General features: G+C 40.6%; 1 pseudogene; it reads right to left on the bottom strand.

Moving 5' to 3' along the window:
- Positions 1–15300: 15300 nt before the first annotated feature.
- On the bottom strand, positions 15301–20265 carry LOC110945018 (annotated as a pseudogene).
- Positions 20266–21782: the final 1517 nt, after the last annotated feature.

Here is a 21782-nt window from a genome sequence, read left to right as displayed (position 1 = left end):
AAGCCGAAGGCTTAAAAGTCTAGAATTTTGTTAATCCGGATGTCGGATGTTAACTCCATGTGATGGAGAATTAAATTACGATCACGTAGGAAAAAGAATCGTGTAAAATGGACAAATAACGAAAGAGTTATGCTCGTTTCCGTAAACTTAAGGTTGGCTGGGAATATGCAGCTCAAAAATAAGAACATCCTGTTGAAATGGAGGTGTGGCGTCGCGCGACGCCCAAAGGGGTTTACCGTCGCGTGCGGCGACGACGTAAAACTTGAAAATTTTGTTTATTTTGATTATTTGACCCATTTACCTTGTTGTACTTGTTATTTAACCATCAAAACTAACTTTTAAGTTGGTTTTGATCATAGGTGAATGTCGAGAGTCCCGGATAAAAAATCAAGCGACGAACAAGAACCGAACACACGTTAAATGAAGCTTCCGCGTTAAACCTTGTTTTGTTTTGTTATAAGTGAATTATGTAAACACTTACAACTATGTCTTGAAATGTTTTTTTTAAAAACATATGGGAATGTTGGCATGACAAGTTTTTGTAAAGTCGCATTTTTAGTATTAAAATGCGTATTTTAAAGTTGTAATCGTGTAAATTTCCAATATGGGTCTTAGATTATAGTGGAGGGTGAGGTCTTGCTCGTGTGCGGATGAGGTATATCCGGATGGACTCCATTCGGACGGACGAGCTCCATCCGGGCGGATGGCCCATTCGGATGACTGAGCTTTAGTGTTTTGAAACTTTCCCCCTTTAAGTGTTGCGTTGCGTTTTATTGTCTCGATTCACGTAGATAATATATATATATATATATATATATATATATATATATATATATATATACACATAACAAATACTACAATATAACAAATGTAAGTAACTGCGTCTTGAGTTTGCGTTGCGTCTATGCGAGAGCAAGCGAGTAGTTTAGATACTCACATGATGTAGTAGTGTAAGGGTATATGTTGTGAAGTGCGATATAGCGTGTGTAATAAGCGATGTAGTGCGAATGTGACAACTCGAAATCTAGAACCTTTCGTTGTAACTTGCTTGTACATTATGTGATTAGTTGAATGATTAAACTTAATGATAACGTGAACCTTTTTATGTGATAGGTGCTTGGTTATGTGTGCATTTGTATATATTTGTGTACGTGTTATATGTGACCCGAGAACCCGACACGAAACAACAAAGAACCCGACTCGAGACCATGAGGTCTCGAGTGAACTTGGGCCGAGAACCTTTGGCCGGTTGGGCCTTTGGGCCGTGAACCCCACTCGAAACCCACTAAGGGTGCACATTTGGAACTTGACTATAAATACACCACCCTTAGTTAACTTTGCCATTTGTTGAAACATTACACCCACACACTCTCCTACTTTTCTCTCTAAGCCTTAAGAACACAAACACATTTCCAAGACTCTCGGATCCACTCGGTTGACACAAGAAACTCTCGGATTTGGACTTCGGATCGGCACACACACACACATCACCAACCGGTTAGTGTTCTTGATGTTTTGTTGAATGTTAGTGTGTTCATGTTATGTTTGTATGAGATTATGTGACAATATGTTAAGTTGTTGAGTTATACATAGAAATCGGTTCATGAATGTTCTTGTTATGTGTTGAAAATTTGCATAAATGCTTGATGTTAAAAATGGGTTCATTGTATGTTAAAAAAAAAAAGGTGAATAATGATATTGGTTACACTTGGGTTTGGATCCGAAAAATGGGTGTTTAAACTAAACAAATCGGCTAAGGAGTATGTTTGTCATGTTAGAATGCATGCTAGTAAATCATGTCTTGATGATTGTTCATAGTTGTGGTTGAAATAAGTGTTAAATATGCTATGAACTTGATGAATATGAGTTTGAACATTTGAAGAACACTTTGAATGATAGTTAAGAATGTGAAAACCCTTGTGATTTTGATCCATCTTTGACTAGTAACCTGATTAGGAAAACTGTTAGTGGAATGCTATTGGTAGTTTCCTGATTTGGGCCTGATTATATTGTACTAATGGGACTGATACACCTGCATCAACACGTGAACTTGAAAACGACTGCTACCGACTCGCAATCACGCAGTTGCGACTCGCAACCACAGCGTGATGACTCGAGACCACGCGGTTGCGACTCGCAACCATAGCAGGACAAGCCGAAACCACAGGTTACGAGTCCCGTTGCGACTCGAGACCTTAGCATGATGAACCGAGACTACGGTTGCGACACCGGTTGCGACTCGCAACCATCCATGATCAACATACAGCATGACTCGAGACCATGCTTGCGAGTCCGGTTGCGACTCGAGACCACACTTTGGGCCTTAGTTAATGGGCCAGACTGATGGGCTTCTGTGTTAACTGCTTTTACGTGTTTGGGCCTAAGTAGTTGGGCTGAACCTGTGAACCGTATGTGCTACTGTTGACTGTTAACTGTTACTGCTAAACGTGCTTGCCAAACGTGTTGAACATTTGTGCACTACTTGGTTCGAATCTGATTATACGTGATATCCGTGTTAGGACGTTATTGACTACTTGCGACTTGATTGACTTTCTGTGATTAACTGCCGAGCAAACCGAGGTGAGTTCACACCCTTTACAAAGCATGGGATTCCCTGGGTTGGGAACGGGATTCAGGAACGTGGGTTCCTCGTCTACCTTTGGGTAGGACGTCAGTGGTTCAGGAATGTGATTCCTCGTCCGGATGGACGGATAAACGTACTAGACTAAAACTCTATCACGAAGTCCCTCCTTTTTGTATCGACTAATCGCCGGGCCAATGGCGAGCGGGTCATTAGTTAGATAGCGCTATTTAGGTCTGACAAGCCTCACACCGTGCCGCAGAGGACGGGCGTGAACTAATGGATCTGGGGCACGTCAATGATGATAGACATTGATGTTTTCAGGGCACATAAACATGACTACAGTCAGCAATCGATACGGTAACGAGTCTAGTATACACATGGGGTAGCCCCCACGGCTGGAGAGCCAGATGATGTACATGGGGTAGCCCCCACGGCCGAAATGCCTGATAACTACATGGGGTAGCCCCCACGGCCGGAGTGCCGGAGTAACTGGGAATGAACTGGTCACGTTTTTTTTAAACTATGGGGTAACCCCCACGGCAGGATGCCAGATAATGTAAACTGTTTTCGAAACAACTAAAACGAACGCCCACCCGTGAACTCACTCAACTAGTTGTTGACTCGTTACTACATGCTTTGCAGGACCATAGGTACTCAGTGGGAGCTTGCATGGAGGAGGATCGTTGTGGGACAGGGATTGCTACAAGACTATGTTAAACTTGAAACTTTTGGAACTTATGTTACAACTTTAAACTTATGCTTCCGCTTACAACTTAAACTTATTTGTTTTGGAACACCAATCGTGTTGGTTAAACTTTTATAATTACTTATATGCTTGTTCAGTATGATTGGTGGCTGGATCCTGGTCAGTCACGCCTCCAAGCGGTAGTACTCCGCAGGTGGGATTTTGGGGGTGTGACAGATTGGTATCAGAGCCATTGGTTATAGTGAACTTGGTTTTAATAAAAGAAGAAACGTTTTTGTTAAAACCAGACTATAACCGGAACAGTGCTCAACGGTCCACAACGACACTTCGCTCCTCATGCAAGGCTCGACGTTCTAGGTAATATAATGTATGTATATTGCCTACTTGTTAGTTGCGTAGTACATTGCTCATGGTATGCTTGACTAGTATAACTACTGTTGTTTGAACACATGCGTACTTACTCTGTCCTACTATCGTGCTTTCGCGAACCTCTCTCACACGTATTGCTTTTATTATGAAGAACCATGTCTGGACGCGTTAACATGACACAAGCCCAGTTGACGGCTTTGATCAACGAACGAGTTGCCGCAGCGCTCGCAGCTGCACACGCAGGAGGTATATCCTGCAGTCCGAAATTGTTCTAGGATCGTTTGGATCCTACTCTCGTGAACCAACCTTTGTGTTAAACTCTGTCTTTTCTTTCACCTACCTTAGGTCAGGCACCGGTGTGCACTTTTAAGACCTTTATGGACTGTCGACCCACAACTTTTAGCGGCACTGAAGGAGCAGTAGGTCTCCTACACTGGTTTGAGAAACTGGAGTCTGTGTTCGAAATGTGTGAATGCCCTGAAGCGCGCAGGGTGAAGTATGCTACTGGTACTCTCGAGGGTTTGGCCCTCACGTGGTGGAATGCTCAAGTGCAGATGTTAGGGTTGGTTGCTGCCAACGCCACCCCATGGGAAAACTTCAAGGAAATGATCAGGGAGGAATACTGCAGTCGTGACGACATTCACAAACTGGAAGATGAGTTCTACAATCTTAAGATGTCGGGGTCGGAGATTGAGGCATACACTAAGAGATCGCATGAGCTTGCTTTGTTGTGTCCTACTATGGTGGATCCTCCCTACAAGCAAATTGAACTCTATCTCAAGGGCTTGGTGCCAGAGATCCAAAGTCATGTGACTTCAGCGAGGTTGACTACTATCCAGCAGGTTGTACAGTTGGCTCACCGTCTCACTGACCAAGCGGTGGAGCAGAACAAGTTACCGAAGCGTATAGGTGCTGCAACTACTTCTGGTACTTCTAGTGGAGATAAACGGAAATGGGATGGAACTTCAAGCAGGGGTTCTACTTCAGTGCAAACTCAGTCTCAGCAGAGAAAGACGGACGATCACAAGAGCCCCAGTCAGCAGTCGTCTGGTGGTCAAAGTCATGGTGGATACAAGGGGAATCACCCCAAATGCAATCGCTGCAGCCTACACCACAGTGGGCCATGCACCAGGGGCAACTGTCATCGGTGCAACAAGCCTGGTCATGTTGCAAAGGATTGCAGAAGCGCATATCCCGTCAACCAGAATCGTCAGCAACCTCAGCAGAACCAGCGACAGCAGCAGGGTAACAACAAAGGGTGCTTTCAGTGCGGAGCTGAAGGCCACTTCAAGAAGGATTGTCCCCAACTGAACCAGAACAACAACAACAATCAGGGGAATGGTAACAATGGGAACAACAACAACAACAATGGTGCTAGGGGACGAGTGTTCGTGATTGGTCAAGGAGAAGCAAGGAATGATCCCAACGTGGTGACGGGTAAGTTCCTTCTCGACGATTTTTATGTTACAGTCTTATTTGATTCGGGTGCCGATACTAGCTATGTGTCACTAGAAGTTAGTAAGATGCTTAAGCGTATTCCTACACCCCTGAGCGACAAGCACACCATAGAGCTAGCTAATGGTAAGAGTTTGGAAGCCTCGCACGTAGTCAAGGGCTGCCAGCTTATTCTCGCTAACCAGACCTTCTCTATTGATCTTATTCCTATTGTCTTGGGTAGTTTCGACGTTGTCATTGGGATGGATTGGTTATCCCAACACCGAGCAGAGATTCTTTGCAACGAGAAGATCGTTCGTATTCCTGGTTTAGGTGGTGAACCTCTCATGATTCGTGGCGACAAGAGAAGTGCTGTTGAGAACATCATCTCTCTTCTTAAGGCTCAGAAATGCTTACGAAAGGGCCACACTGCGATTTTGGCTCTAGTTACTGATACCACAGAGAAGGAGAAGAAGCTAGAGGATTTTCCGGTTGTACGCGACTATCCTGAGGTATTCCCTGAGGAATTACCTGGTCTTCCGCCCCATCGCCAAGTCGAGTTTCGGATTGATTTAGCTCCTGGAGCTGCGCCTGTAGCCCGTGCACCTTATCGTTTAGCTCCATCAGAGTTGGAAGAACTCTCCACGCAACTACAAGAACTCTTGGATAAGGGTTTCATTCGTCCTAGCTCATCGCCTTGGGGAGCTCCAGTGTTATTTGTGAAGAAGAAGGATGGTACCTTCAGAATGTGTATCGACTATCGCGAACTCAACAAGGTGACTGTGAAGAATCGTTATCCTCTACCGCGTATTGACGACTTGTTCGACCAGTTGCAGGGGTCGAGCTACTATTCGAAGATTGATCTGAGATCGGGATATCACCAGTTGAGAGTTCGAGAAGAGGATGTTTCCAAGACGGCCTTTAGAACTCGATATGGGCACTATGAGTTTCTGGTCATGCCGTTTGGGCTGACGAACGCACCGGCAGTTTTTATGGATTTGATGAATCGAGTGTGCAAACCGTACCTGGACAAGTTTGTTATAGTCTTTATCGACGACATCCTGATCTATTCTAAGAGCAAAGAAGAGCACGAACAACATCTACGACTTATTTTGGAACTCCTTCGGAAGGAACAGCTTTACGCGAAATTCTCGAAGTGCGACTTCTGGCTTCGTGAAGTCCATTTCCTAGGGCATGTGGTGAACAAGGATGGGATTCACGTTGATCCATCCAAAGTGGAATCTATTAAGAACTGGCCTGCGCCTCGTACACCAAAGGAGATTCGCCAATTTTTGGGATTGGCAGGTTATTACAGGAGATTCATTAAGGATTTTTCTAAGATCGCGCAGCCCCTCACGTTGTTAACACAGAAAGGCGTTGTTTATCATTGGGGAAATGCACAAGAGTTAGCTTTTCAGCATCTAAAGGATAGACTTTGTAGTGCACCTATCCTTTCACTGCCAGAGGGCACAGAAGATTTTGTGGTTTACTGTGATGCATCAATTCAAGGTCTTGGTTGTGTATTGATGCAACGAGATAAAGTCATAGCTTACGCCTCACGACAACTTAAAGTTCACGAGAAGAACTACACGACACATGATTTAGAGCTGGGAGCGGTTGTTTTCGCACTTAAGTTATGGCGGCATTACCTGTACGGAACCAAGTGCGCCATCTACACCGACCACAGAAGTTTAGAACACATATTCAAACAGAAGGAACTGAATATGCGGCAGCGACGATGGGTCGAGCTGCTGAATGACTACGAGTGCTCTATCAGGTATCACCCGGGCAAGGCCAACGTAGTGGCGGACGCCCTCAGTCGAAAGGACACTACGCCTAAGCGTGTAAGAGCTTTACAACTCACGATCCATTCTAGTCTACCTTCGCAAATACGAGCTGCTCAGATAGAAGCACTGAAACCAGAAAACGTTAGAGCTGAAGCTCTACGCGGGTCAAGGCAACGCTTAGAACGGAAGGAAGACGGTGCTTATTATGTAACAGGACGCATTTGGGTCCCACTCTATGGCGATTTACGAGAACTTGTGATGGATGAAGCGCACAAATCTCGCTACTCGGTACACCCTGGTTCGGACAAGATGTACCACGATATCAAAACTACGTATTGGTGGCCTAGCATGAAGGCCCACATAGCAACTTACGTCAGCAAGTGTTTGACTTGTGCGCGAGTCAAGACGGAATATCAGAAACCTTCAGGCCTACTTCAGCAACCAGAGATACCACAATGGAAATGGGAGCAAATTTCCATGGATTTCGTTACTGGCCTACCTAGATCACAGCGCGGAAACGATACTATCTGGGTGATCGTGGATCGACTCACAAAATCCGCACACTTTTTGGCAATCAAGGAAACGGATAAGTTCTCCACTCTAGCGGAAATATACCTCAAGGAAGTTGTTTCGAGGCACGGGGTGCCCACTTCTATTATCTCTGATCGAGATGCACGTTTTACTTCGGAACTGTGGCAGGCAATGCACAAGTCTTTTGGCTCACGTCTAGATATGAGCACAGCGTACCACCCGCAGACGGACGGGCAGTCCGAGCGTACTATCCAAACACTAGAAGACATGCTTCGCGCTTGTGTAATCGACTTTGGCAACAGCTGGGAAAAGCATCTGCCACTCGTAGAATTCTCGTACAATAACAGCTACCACACCAGCATTAAAGCTGCTCCGTTTGAGGCATTGTACGGACGTAAATGCCGGTCACCCCTCTGTTGGGCAGAGGTGGGGGATAGTCAAATCACTGGTCCAGAACATGTGGTAGACACTACTGAGCGGATTGCTCAAATACGACAACGCATGGCGGCCGCTCGTGACCGTCAGAAGGCCTACGCCGATAAGGGCAGGAAACCACTTGAGCTCCAGGTTGGGGAGCGGGTATTACTCAAAGTTTCACCCTGGAAGGGTGTGGTTCGTTTTGGTAAACGCGGCAAACTCAACCCACGGTACGTTGGACCTTTTGAAATCCTTGAGAAAATAGGCAAGGTGGCCTACAGACTGAAATTACCAGCAGAACTCGGGGCAGTTCACAACGTTTTCCATGTGTCAAATCTGAAGAAGTGTCTGTCAGATGAGACGCACGTAGTTCCTCTGAAGGAACTTACGATCGACGAACAGTTGAAATTCGTCGAAGAACCTGTCGAAATCACGGACCGGGATGTTAAGGTCCTCAAGAGCACTAGAATACCTCTTGTTCGAGTTCGTTGGAACTCACGTCGCGGCCCAGAGTTTACCTGGGAGCGCGAAGATCGGATGAAACAAAAGTATCCCCAACTGTTTGAGAACAGTACAAACGCTACTGAGGCTGAAGCTACGGAATTTCGGGACGAAATTCCAGATCAACGGGGGGTGGATGTGACACCCCAGGATAACCGGGAAAACCTTACAACTTGACTAGCTTCCTCAGTGAGTGCCATCAAATTTCGGGACGAAATTTCTTTCAACTTGGGGATGATGTGACAACTCGAAATCTAGAACCTTTCGTTGTAACTTGCTTGTACATTATGTGATTAGTTGAATGATTAAACTTAATGATAACGTGAACCTTTTTATGTGATAGGTGCTTGGTTATGTGTGCATTTGTATATATTTGTGTACGTGTTATATGTGACCCGAGAACCCGACACGAAACAACAAAGAACCCGACTCGAGACCATGAGGTCTCGAGTGAACTTGGGCCGAGAACCTTTGGCCGGTTGGGCCTTTGGGCCGTGAACCCCACTCGAAACCCACTAAGGGTGCACATTTGGAACTTGACTATAAATACACCACCCTTAGTTAACTTTGCCATTTGTTGAAACATTACACCCACACACTCTCCTACTTTTCTCTCTAAGCCTTAAGAACACAAACACATTTCCAAGACTCTCGGATCCACTCGGTTGACACAAGAAACTCTCGGATTTGGACTTCGGATCGGCACACACACACACATCACCAACCGGTTAGTGTTCTTGATGTTTTGTTGAATGTTAGTGTGTTCATGTTATGTTTGTATGAGATTATGTGACAATATGTTAAGTTGTTGAGTTATACATAGAAATCGGTTCATGAATGTTCTTGTTATGTGTTGAAAATTTGCATAAATGCTTGATGTTAAAAATGGGTTCATTGTATGTTAAAAAAAAAAAGGTGAATAATGATATTGGTTACACTTGGGTTTGGATCCGAAAAATGGGTGTTTAAACTAAACAAATCGGCTAAGGAGTATGTTTGTCATGTTAGAATGCATGCTAGTAAATCATGTCTTGATGATTGTTCATAGTTGTGGTTGAAATAAGTGTTAAATATGCTATGAACTTGATGAATATGAGTTTGAACATTTGAAGAACACTTTGAATGATAGTTAAGAATGTGAAAACCCTTGTGATTTTGATCCATCTTTGACTAGTAACCTGATTAGGAAAACTGTTAGTGGAATGCTATTGGTAGTTTCCTGATTTGGGCCTGATTATATTGTACTAATGGGACTGATACACCTGCATCAACACGTGAACTTGAAAACGACTGCTACCGACTCGCAATCACGCAGTTGCGACTCGCAACCACAGCGTGATGACTCGAGACCACGCGGTTGCGACTCGCAACCATAGCAGGACAAGCCGAAACCACAGGTTACGAGTCCCGTTGCGACTCGAGACCTTAGCATGATGAACCGAGACTACGGTTGCGACACCGGTTGCGACTCGCAACCATCCATGATCAACATACAGCATGACTCGAGACCATGCTTGCGAGTCCGGTTGCGACTCGAGACCACACTTTGGGCCTTAGTTAATGGGCCAGACTGATGGGCTTCTGTGTTAACTGCTTTTACGTGTTTGGGCCTAAGTAGTTGGGCTGAACCTGTGAACCGTATGTGCTACTGTTGACTGTTAACTGTTACTGCTAAACGTGCTTGCCAAACGTGTTGAACATTTGTGCACTACTTGGTTCGAATCTGATTATACGTGATATCCGTGTTAGGACGTTATTGACTACTTGCGACTTGATTGACTTTCTGTGATTAACTGCCGAGCAAACCGAGGTGAGTTCACACCCTTTACAAAGCATGGGATTCCCTGGGTTGGGAACGGGATTCAGGAACGTGGGTTCCTCGTCTACCTTTGGGTAGGACGTCAGTGGTTCAGGAATGTGATTCCTCGTCCGGATGGACGGATAAACGTACTAGACTAAAACTCTATCACGAAGTCCCTCCTTTTTGTATCGACTAATCGCCGGGCCAATGGCGAGCGGGTCATTAGTTAGATAGCGCTATTTAGGTCTGACAAGCCTCACACCGTGCCGCAGAGGACGGGCGTGAACTAATGGATCTGGGGCACGTCAATGATGATAGACATTGATGTTTTCAGGGCACATAAACATGACTACAGTCAGCAATCGATACGGTAACGAGTCTAGTATACACATGGGGTAGCCCCCACGGCTGGAGAGCCAGATGATGTACATGGGGTAGCCCCCACGGCCGAAATGCCTGATAACTACATGGGGTAGCCCCCACGGCCGGAGTGCCGGAGTAACTGGGAATGAACTGGTCACGTTTTTTTTAAACTATGGGGTAACCCCCACGGCAGGATGCCAGATAATGTAAACTGTTTTCGAAACAACTAAAACGAACGCCCACCCGTGAACTCACTCAACTAGTTGTTGACTCGTTACTACATGCTTTGCAGGACCATAGGTACTCAGTGGGAGCTTGCATGGAGGAGGATCGTTGTGGGACAGGGATTGCTACAAGACTATGTTAAACTTGAAACTTTTGGAACTTATGTTACAACTTTAAACTTATGCTTCCGCTTACAACTTAAACTTATTTGTTTTGGAACACCAATCGTGTTGGTTAAACTTTTATAATTACTTATATGCTTGTTCAGTATGATTGGTGGCTGGATCCTGGTCAGTCACGCCTCCAAGCGGTAGTACTCCGCAGGTGGGATTTTGGGGGTGTGACAGCGAAAATATGTGATGTAGCGTAGTAAGCGATATAGTTTACATTATGATCCGAATCTCTGGGGCTATGCGTAACGAGAGTAACGAGCGCGAAAGTGCGGGTTGTTACAACTGTCATCACTAGCAGTAAATGCATCGTTCGAGGAATGTTGACCAGAGTTGATTCCTATTGATATATCAATATAGTGATAATAACTCTAGTCAGTTATCAATTCTGTTGATGATCCTTCTTGACCCAAAAGTGTCGTGTTCCCGAATACGTATTCGTCAGACACTTTTCCAGTTTCCTAGAGCTTCTTTTTCTGGACAAGCTCTCTTTGAAATCTGGATTTGTTGTCATCACTATGGCAATTGTATCTCATTTATCAGGTAAAGACCTCAGAAATCAGTTACATAAAGTTGTTTTTGTGAACTCTTTGTTCACCAACTTCAGTTCACTAATTAAGCATGTAAACCTTTAAAATTACTATGTAAGGGTTTCTCCCTTGACATGTGTGAAAGTCTTGTATTGTTGGTTAATGATCTCTCGAGTGTTTTTGAGAACCTCCTCCGTACCACCAAACTGCTCTTTTAATGCATCCCACAGCTCTTTAGCACTATCACAAGGTAACAGGACGACATAGATATCATTCGGCAGTGCCATAGCCACAATGCTAAAGGCTTTCGCATCTAGCTCGAGTTTTTGATAATCTTGCCCTGAGTAGAGTAGTTTTCAGGCTTCTTTGGCTCTGATACATTTGGGTTTTCAGTACTTGGTACCATTGGGACATGTGGTCCAAAAACCACAGATCTCCAACACCCTGTATTTTGTTAATATAACATATGTTCCATCCTACGTCGCCAGATATTATACCTAGAACTGACAAGCACAAGTGGTTTATTGTTGAAGCCTGTGTTGTGGGGATCATTCCGTGCCATTTCCCAAATTCTTTTAAAGAAAAACAAAGTCTGTGAGAGACACTTTACGAGTTCTTCACTAAACAACTCTGAGCTACGAACAGAATTTGGATCTTTGAGGAGCCGATCTTTTTGTGTTAAACTGAATGTGAAATCAAGTTTAAACGTGACCAAGCTCTGATACCAATTGTTAAAAACTGAGTTTCTTTGTTTGCAAATAAGTATTGATTATCACAATAATATTCATAAACTGGAAGTCATCATCAACAATTGTTTTTCATTAATCATCAAAGATTCAAATGTTTTACAACTCGATTGACTCTACAAACTCCCTCTCAGCAGATCACACAAACAAATCAGTTCAAACAAGAGAAAATGTGATGTGTGTGATAAATAGATCACTAACAGGTGTGATCTATTTTTTCAAGTACGAAAGCTCTGTTAAGTGATTGGTTGACGTCACCCTGATAGTGACATTTAATATTTCTAACAGAAAAGATTCTCAGATGTTAAACATCTGAGCAAATCATATCATCTGATCTAGGCTATACTAAACACTAGTGAGATAAATACTGTTACATTGAGAAACCACTGTCTAAGCTATCCTCTGTTGTAGTTGTCCAAACATCTGTTTGGCTTAACATATGTTTAAATTAATAGCTAAAATGAAACGTAGGAAAAAAGAGTGGTTTTAAGGGTTTTTTTGAAATAACCATTTATGTTTACTTTTTTTTTAATTTCCCTCATTTTTTAAAAGTTCATAACTTTTGTATACAATTTTTTTATTTTAAATTCCACAATAAATTGAGCATTTTTTTATCTTTAATTTTAGTATCATATTGCTATATAAAAATAATATATAAAAAATCTTAAAATTTGTGTTGTATTTCTATGTTTTATAATATTTTTATGCTAGATTTTTTTTATTAGATTTTTGTGCCACATTTTTTTGTGCTGAAATTTTTATTCTGTATTTTTTGTGATAATTTTTTTTGTACTAATTTTTTCGTGATAAATTTTTTAACTAGATTTTTTTGCATTGTATTTTGAGAAACAAAAGAATGAAAATTTGTGTTTTAGGATCAAAATGCTCTTTAATCCGAGTGATAAGAAGGGTCAGATGTCATCTCTACAGTACCTTTTATGCTAGTTAAGCAATTAAGCAAAATTTGCTTTTTAATGAATTTTCCCTAATTTTTAATATTCAAAAGAAAAACATTGAAAAAAACATCAATTCCAGATCAACCCCTTTTAAAAGCGAAAATGGAATTACTTTTGCCTTTTGAGTCGAGTCATGGATGACGGCATGCATATACTATTTTTAAATTTTAGAAAGTGATATATCATTCAAAACATTAGTCTAAATCTTCTTTTAACGCCATAAATTAATTATGTTTTTGACAAAGTCACTTCTTTTAGAGTAATGATGTATTGTTATCTTTGAAAAAGAAACATGTGAATTTGAAGTTTGATTAAAACTAAAATAGGTAAACTATTAACCTTTAACAAAGTAAAATTTTGAACTTGTGGATGGCCACGAATCATCAAATTAATAGTTATGATCAACCCAGGGCGGACATACCATTTAACAAGGGGTAGCCTCCGCTACCCTTTAAACGCTCGTCAGTAGTGTAAATATTTTTTAGACGTTTTTTGATTTCGTTACCTTTAAAAAAATTATGTTATCCCTTTTCAATATTATTACAAGCCCATATTAAATACCAAATAATACTCAACATCTAAAACTCATCTAACAATTAAGCCCAAAGTCCAATTATGTGTTCATTGTGAGTCTTTTATGTGAATTGTGAGAAAAAGAATAATAGGAAGACAAACATCAGAGCAGCGACCAACAAGGCAACAAGCACAGACGACCATCAGAGCAACAACCAACAAGCACCGTCCGCCACCCAAGCTCCCGTGCCCCCCCCCCCCCGGCCGGCTGCCCCCTGCTCTACCAGTCCACCTTCATCGGTTCAGCTCTATTTTAATCTCTATTCTAGGGCTTATTTAGGTATTTTTTAGTCTAATTTGGGTATTCTCCTATAGTCCTATCCTAATTGTTTAAGCAAATTGATTTGATTATTTAGAATTGTTTATTTACAATTTATTATCTTTTAGAAATTTACATTCATTATGCTTAATATATTGGTATTATGTGGAAATTGGAATTGATTAGGATTTAGGGCTTATGTAGTAATGTGCAATTGATTTTATTAGGATTTAGAGCTTATTTAGTTATATACAATTGGAATCGTTTGCAATTCATTACCCCTTATGTTAAAACTTTATGTTTCTTCTAAAATTAGGGAACATAGAAGATGAAAAAAAATAATGTCATATTAGCAATCTTTTTAAACGAAAATTCCAAGAAAATGATGATTTGGGTCCAACTCCAAGTTCAAATATTGTTGATGATATGAAAGAAAATGAAGATATCGGTCCAAGTTCAAGTATTGATATTGATATGCAAGAAACTGAAGATATCGGTCTCAGTCCAAATGTTACTTCAGCTTCAAGTCCTTCAACACGAAATATCGTCGATTTGAATGATATTCTTTGGATCCCTCCAATAGACCACCTATTGCTAGTGTATTGGTGGAAACCAGAAAAAATGAAACTTTTCATTTGGTATATCGAACATTGAAGCTAGCGTTGGTTTTACCGGTTGCAACCGCAACCGTTGAAATATGTTTTTAAAAAATGAAGCTTATCAAGATGGATTTACGCAATTGAATAGATGAGGAATATTTGAACAATGCTCTAATTTGTGCGGTCGAAAAAGAAACTTTTTATAAAGTAAAAGAAGAGGATGTCATTAATCGATTTCAAACTTTCAAAAACCGTAGAGGAGAAATCATCTAGGTATATGTTTAAATTTATTTATTATTGTGCTGCTATTTTTGTTTCGTTTACATTGTATGAACTACGTCACATTGTATGAAGTACGTTATTTTTTTTTTTGAAACGTTACCCCTATAATTATTTTCTAGATCCACCACTAGATAACCATTTTAAATCTTGTATTTTCTTCAATACCTAAAATGCAAAACTTGTGTTTCTTAATTAAAAACCTAAAAGTTATCGGAATACTGTTAGTGTTGAAAGATGGTGTTTATATTATAAAACTAGTGGGAATGCCCGCGCGTTGCGGCGGGTGTCCCGACTGATATCAATTTCAATTATAATGTCTATTACGAACCACAATCCATTCCGGGTTTCTAACATTTATTTCCATTCAACAATAGCCGCATAATACTTTCATTGCACAAAACCTTCCGATTCATTTTCTTTAAAAAAAATAATAATTAATTTCAACTTAAAAAGAGAAACATGTCAAATGAAAATTACAATTGATGATGTTAAATGAAAATTAAGCAGATTCAACATAACCTAAAACATTGAAATGATGTTGCCATGGAAAATCAACCATTTAAAACATTGAATTCCAAACCTGCCCTAACTATTATTTGGTACAGCAAAATGAAAATTAAGCAGATTTAATATCTAAACCTTCCAAACCTTGTTGATAGAGTTCAAAGTCTTCAGGACTCCATCTGCATATCAAGTTTAGCTTTAAAGTAGCCATCTTCATGTACACTAACCGCTGCATTTATAAATAACTAACATGTGAAATATAATTACACAAAGAATTTGTTCTTTCAAATAAAAGGATCATGCTATAATAGTACATTTACGGAACCAGACTATGTAAATCAGAACTTTGTGGCCCGTGGTGGACCCTACTTGGTCGGTAATCCGGTTCTTGAACCAGTGGATACAGTAACATGTCATTATGCGTTCGGGAATTGGTAAATTGTTTGTCCAATATGTGTTCGTGAATCCGAACATCAGTTCCGGTTTCAACCAATGTATGGCCATCCAATATGCATTCGTGAATCAGTAAATCGATTAACGATGTACTGACTTGGTTTACATCAGTTCCGGTTTCAACCAATGTATGGCCATCAAAATTTATGAGAGTAACTTATTATAGCCACTATTAGATGGTTGGTGATTATTAATTAATCATCCGATGGTATCCAGTAGTTTTTTCATATAGAAACCACCTGAAATCCTTTGAAGTATCCTCTTAGAAGGATCCATTTTGTATCTGATGGACCCAATACGAAATATCCGAACTCCTGCACATAAATACAAATTTAGAATGTGATAGTCAAACATAAATATAGTATTAATCAACTTACTTGACATGTTATTCCTGCTTTTTATTTCAGCCGTAGCAGAAACAACACCATGTTTTCTTTTTTCTTCTTAGCTGCTGCAACTGCAAGTGTAGGTTCCTAAAATAAAGGGAGTATATTCACAGATTCACAGTTAATTAACCACCATAACTAATTTATCATAACCGGTAATACACATCTAGAATTTCATCCACACAAACCTCATTAGTTCTTTTTGAGTTCCTCTCTATGGATTTTGACCATTTTAAACTGGGACCACCAACATTTAATAACTTTGACATACGAAGAGAAAACCCATGATTTGACCTTGTGTAGAGCGTCTCTCTCTTTCTTGAAAGCAGCAACTTGCGACTGAAAGAGATAAAGTCATACACTAATTATTTTATTTATCAAACAGAACCAGAAATGCCAATTTAGATAACGCGCGTTGCAGCGGGTGTCCCAAGTAATATCAAATTCAATTATTATATCTATTATGAACCACTACCCATTATGGGTTTCTGAAAAAACAAAATGAGACAACATTCAAAGAGATGATTGTCAAATAAATACATGGTCTGAGCACAGAGTATATAACCCAACCGCTGCGTTTCTAGCTCATGAAACGCATACACAAACCGTTTCGTCTCGTCTCGTCTGGTCTCTCCAATCCACTATTGACTAAAAATGCATCAGTATTTATTATGATGCAGTTTATGTAACCATATTAACACATTAGTTACTCAAAATAAACAGAAATGGTTTTCAAGTCACCCAATCCAACCCGGCCTGTTTAAACATATACCAAAGAGACCATTTTTTTACTCCAAGCACTCCTGATAAATTTAGTTCTATAAGAAAACTCGTATACCTGCCAATCCCAACCATCCATGACATCCAGGACTGAAAAACAATAACGAAGCCGCCAGTTTAGTATCAAATGTTATAGAAAAGTAAGAACATTCAATAGTGAAGATTTCAAGTACCTTTTTATTTTTTTTACGAATGTAGTCATCGAATATCACATCTTTGACAAACTCATAAGCACCATCCCCCTAGCAAAATGAATATATGTATTTCAAATGGAGTTCAAAAATACATATTAAATGAAGAATTAAAAGAAAACTGAGGTTTTTACTCATATTAGATCTGCAAGGCATGCTGAAAACAATACCCTATGCTATTCCATAAGGGTTTCCATTTGTATAAACCTGTATTTTTTTTTTCATTACAAACATTTAGCTTTGAAACTAAGGATGCGCAACTTATGTTGAGCGTGTGTAAGGTAAAATTATCAACAAGAAACTTACTCCGGTTGAAAACCAATCACCCTCAGGTGTTGGTGTTACAAGTGATCTTATTGCATCCACAACAGAAATGGCAGTTGATGCCGCCGAAGATCTACCCCATTTCTTAATTAGAGCTCCACTTCTCTACATAACATTTCCCCGCAAATTAGCACCAAAAACCAGCATACCCACATGAGGATATAGTTAATACGGACTTACCGTCTCAACCATTTGAGTAAAATACTCTTCTAACCATTTCCTGCCCCTGATAACCTCGAGGACAGGAATTCTGTGTATTTTAGCATTTAAAAAATCTGGAACCTAAGATAAACAAATCACATTCAGCAAATGAAACATAAACACAAAACCAAAAACATTCAAGTAACCTGAGTCGTTGAGTGGTTTCCCCAAATGGTGATGTTAGACACTTTATCATAGAACACTCCAGCTTTTAAAGCCAACTGCAAAAGGAACAACAAATTTATTAATCAGCATAACTCTAGAACAACTCTATGCTCCAATCAGTTACGAATGGTTGTCCCTGTGCTACTGAAATTGTACGATCTTGAAACGAAAGTCATGAAATCTACAAAAAATTAACCAATAAATGCAATTGTGAAATTAGAGGGCTAGGAAATAGGAAACCTTTGTTTCATATGATGAGATGAATCGGTTGCAGCCTTCAATTAAGACTCTGGTATCCAAACCATAGATCGATCGTCTTCTGGTATGATGTCTTTGTTGCTTGAGGGGCACGCTCTGAATTTCACCTGCTCATGTGGCATTGGGTTAGCAGAGATGTTAAAAAAAGAGAATCTTATGAACACTATATCAACATGTGATATGCAGGGTGGAGTAGATCGAGTATAGAGTTACTTACCTGAGTCGGTGGAAGATGGAGAAGAAATTAGGGCTTCACAAACAATTACCAGAGGTCTACTCTCTGTCCCTTCTCTTTGTTCTCGCTATTTCATGGCCTCCAAAGTCCAAACAATGATAACAAAGACATAGAGGGTCGTGAGGAGAAGAAACGATTCCAATTGCCTGGAGTTAATTTTAGGGTTATTCCATGGATGAAATCCCTAAAACACCCTTAGGGTGTCTTAAAATTTTGGAAAAGATGCAATTTTAAAGGCTTTATTTTCTTGTACATATTGTTGTAAAGTTTGTACGTTATGTAAAATTACAAATTTGTACATGGGAAATGCTTATATATAGTATATAGATAGATAAGTATTTAATCTAAAGCATGGCATTTGTAAATACAATGTTTAACAAAAGTTTGTTAAGAACTATTTAAGTTTGTAAAGTACAATTTATGTTTAACAAAAGTTAAGTTTGTTAAGAACTATTTAAGTTTGTAACGTACAATTTATATTATTGGGAAATAGTTTTTAAGGTTACAAAATAAATGATCGAAAAAAAATTCTTGAATTATGTTGATGCAACAAATAATAGACCAAGGGTAGTAGCTAGGCTGCTTAGGCAAAAGGGTTGAAGGGTTCAACTTTGCCTAACGCAGGTCGTGGGTCCCCCCACGTTTGCAAGACGTGGAGAGAGGTTCACTAGTTTATTCTTGTTGTTTGCTGAAGATCCTTCTCTGAAGTATATTCAGATTCGGATGAATTAGCAAAAGGAATATGTGTATTGATTGTGAAAGAAAGTAACTTGCATGAAGCAAGTACTCGAAGTGAATGGCCAGAGATCTTAGGAATCAGGGCTGGCTAGAGAATGTCCTCTTAGTAAATGAAGTGTTTCATTTATAGGAGAAGGCATCTCTCAAAGAGGAATGCATTTGACTAGTGACCATGCTTGCAGTGAGGGACTTACCCTTTCGGGGGTTGAAGCCTTTTGCCCCGCGGATAAAAGAGTGTGCTCTGTGGACCTGCGTTACTTTTGCGGCTGGTGAGTTGGTGAAGCAACCCAGAGATGTGACTTCTTACTGTTTCCGAGTTGCTTTATTTCGACTCCCCAGGTTTTGAACCTTTGAACCGTTTAACCTTTTGGGCATCTATGTATTTAAGTCATTTATATTTGACTTTGGGCTACCCCCGTCATCAGCCCCCCCAAGTCAGAAGTTTTTGGGGGAATGAACTCAAAGACTTCTGACTTTCATACATTTATTTTATTGCCTAAAGGCTTCAAGGGTTCGAAGCTTGAAGGGTTGGAAACGGTTGAGGTTTTTTCAAATTTGAAAAAACTGACAACTGATTTGATTGATGCGTGTCAGTTTATAGGTTGGCGGTTTTTGCAGAGGGGGGGGGGGTTTAATAACTATCATAATTTTAATTTTTATCCTTTTTGTTTGAAGATTCACAATAACTTTTCCACTTTCCCTTCAAGTTTTCCTTTGCCTTTTCTTTCCATCTTCAGGTTAGTTCTGATTTTCTTCCTATTTCCTAGTTTTCTTCTTATTTTCTTTTCGTAAGGATTTGTCAAAATCCTTTTCTCGATTAACCCAGGAAGAAGTAGAGTTGTTTTGTATGGAATATGGTATTGGGACTAAGTTTAAACCGACTGCTCCTGCATGTGATGTTCCGATTGACAAGTGTCCGGCTGGTTTTATTGCTCTTTATTGCCGTCATTTTGAGTTTTCGAACCCCCGTTATCCGTTTTCACTGTTTGTTTTGAATTTTTTGGAATATTACCGAGTTTCCTTTGGTCAGATTCATCCAAAGGGCATGGCTAGGGTTTTACATTTTGAGGTTTTGTGTCGTGCCCTTGGTTATGATCCTTCCCTTTTGCTTTTTCGTCGATTTTTTCGATTGGCCAAAAACGGTGATTGGTTCACCTTTGACACGTCCAAGGTGGATGCTTGTCTTATCTCTTCCATGGTTACCACCCTTGGCACCTGGAAGGATCGTTTTTTCTGGGTCTCTGACTCTATTATCCCTTTCAAGATGGTGTGGAGGCACCCGGATGCTGTTCTCAATGAACCGGAACCCTCTGAATCCGATTTGAATGACGCTTTTCTGAAAGCCATCCGGGAGTGCCCTTCAAGGGTTCGTCCCTTTCCTGAACATTTGCTAGTCTTGTTAGGGGTTAGTAAATTGTGGGAAAAGGCCAATCGGGATCCGGTTCTGATGAGGAATGGCACGGGTATGCATTTTTTCTTTTTCACTCTCTTTGTGTTTTTCTTAATTTGTGTCTTATATACTTTCTGTTTTGTTCTTGTTTGCAGTTATGTCTGCCCTGGATTTCATTAAGAGCGACGATACTTCTGATGTTGCATATGAGGATGTTCCAGTTATCCCTGATGAGAGTGTTGTAGTTAAAGGTGTTGAGCAAAGGTTTGAGGGTACGGGATATGTTAGTGTTTCCAATGTGAAGGGTTTTTCTAAGCCTATTGCCCCCAAGGCTTCAACCCACCGATCTACCCGTCGTTTGAAGGATGCTCCTCAATCCACCTCTACTGAGCCAGTGGAGTTGAGTGATGATATTGAAGTTTCTGGAGATCAAGGTGTTGAAGTAGGTGCTAAAAAGGAGAAGAAACTTGTTGTTCATAGCAAGAAAGCTTCAGCCAAGAAGGTTATGGCTACTCCCATTCAAGGTTCTTCTAGCAAGGACGTTGAAGGGTTTGATCCAGATGAGGTGTATGTTCCTGGTTGGTCGGTGAAAATTGATGACAGTTTCAAGGATGCTGCTGTTTGTGAAGATGCTCTGAGTCATATTGCTCCTCCTTCAGTTCATAACACCATTGCAGAGATGGATGATGACATGATGTTATCTCGCATGATTTTGAGTACCTGCAACCTTGCTGCCATGCTTCCTCAGGGTATTGCCCGTTTTCGTAAGAGGATGCAAGAATATGAAGAATTTTCTAAGAAGAAAGATAAGATGAAATCTTCAATGGCTGCGATGAAGAAGGAGATAGCTGGGTTTGCTGAGAAAGAAGAAGCATGGGACAAGAAGGTTAGTGAACTGACTAGGAGGCACGACATTGAAATGGGTGATTTGAAGAAGAGCTTTGAGGCTGATTGGTTGAAACTTAAAGCTGATAGGGAAGCTTTGTCTATTCAACAAAAAGCCTTTGATGAGGTGAAGGAAGGCTTGAAGGCTTTGGTTGACCGAGCTACCAGTGATAACCAATGGTTGATTGAGCAAGGTTTTCAACAAGTTGTTACTTATCTGCTTCACTCCAATGACTTTAACTCTGCTCTTGGTGAAGTTTATACTAAATTGCTCAACTTGGGGAAACACCAAGGTCTCATTGCTGGTTATAAGTTACATGAAGCTGGCCATCCTTTGGAGAAGTCTCCTTTGTTTCGTCCTGAGGCTTCCGATGTTTTCAAGGGGTCCATTGAACAGATGGAGAGGCTGACCTACCCTTATATCCATCAAGTTTCTGCT

Source organism: Helianthus annuus, chromosome 6 (assembly GCF_002127325.2).
Source record: "Helianthus annuus cultivar XRQ/B chromosome 6, HanXRQr2.0-SUNRISE, whole genome shotgun sequence".
NCBI lineage: Eukaryota > Viridiplantae > Streptophyta > Magnoliopsida > Asterales > Asteraceae > Helianthus > Helianthus annuus.
Note: the sequence above shows the minus strand (reverse complement) of the source record. Positions and strands in the feature narration are given on the sequence as shown.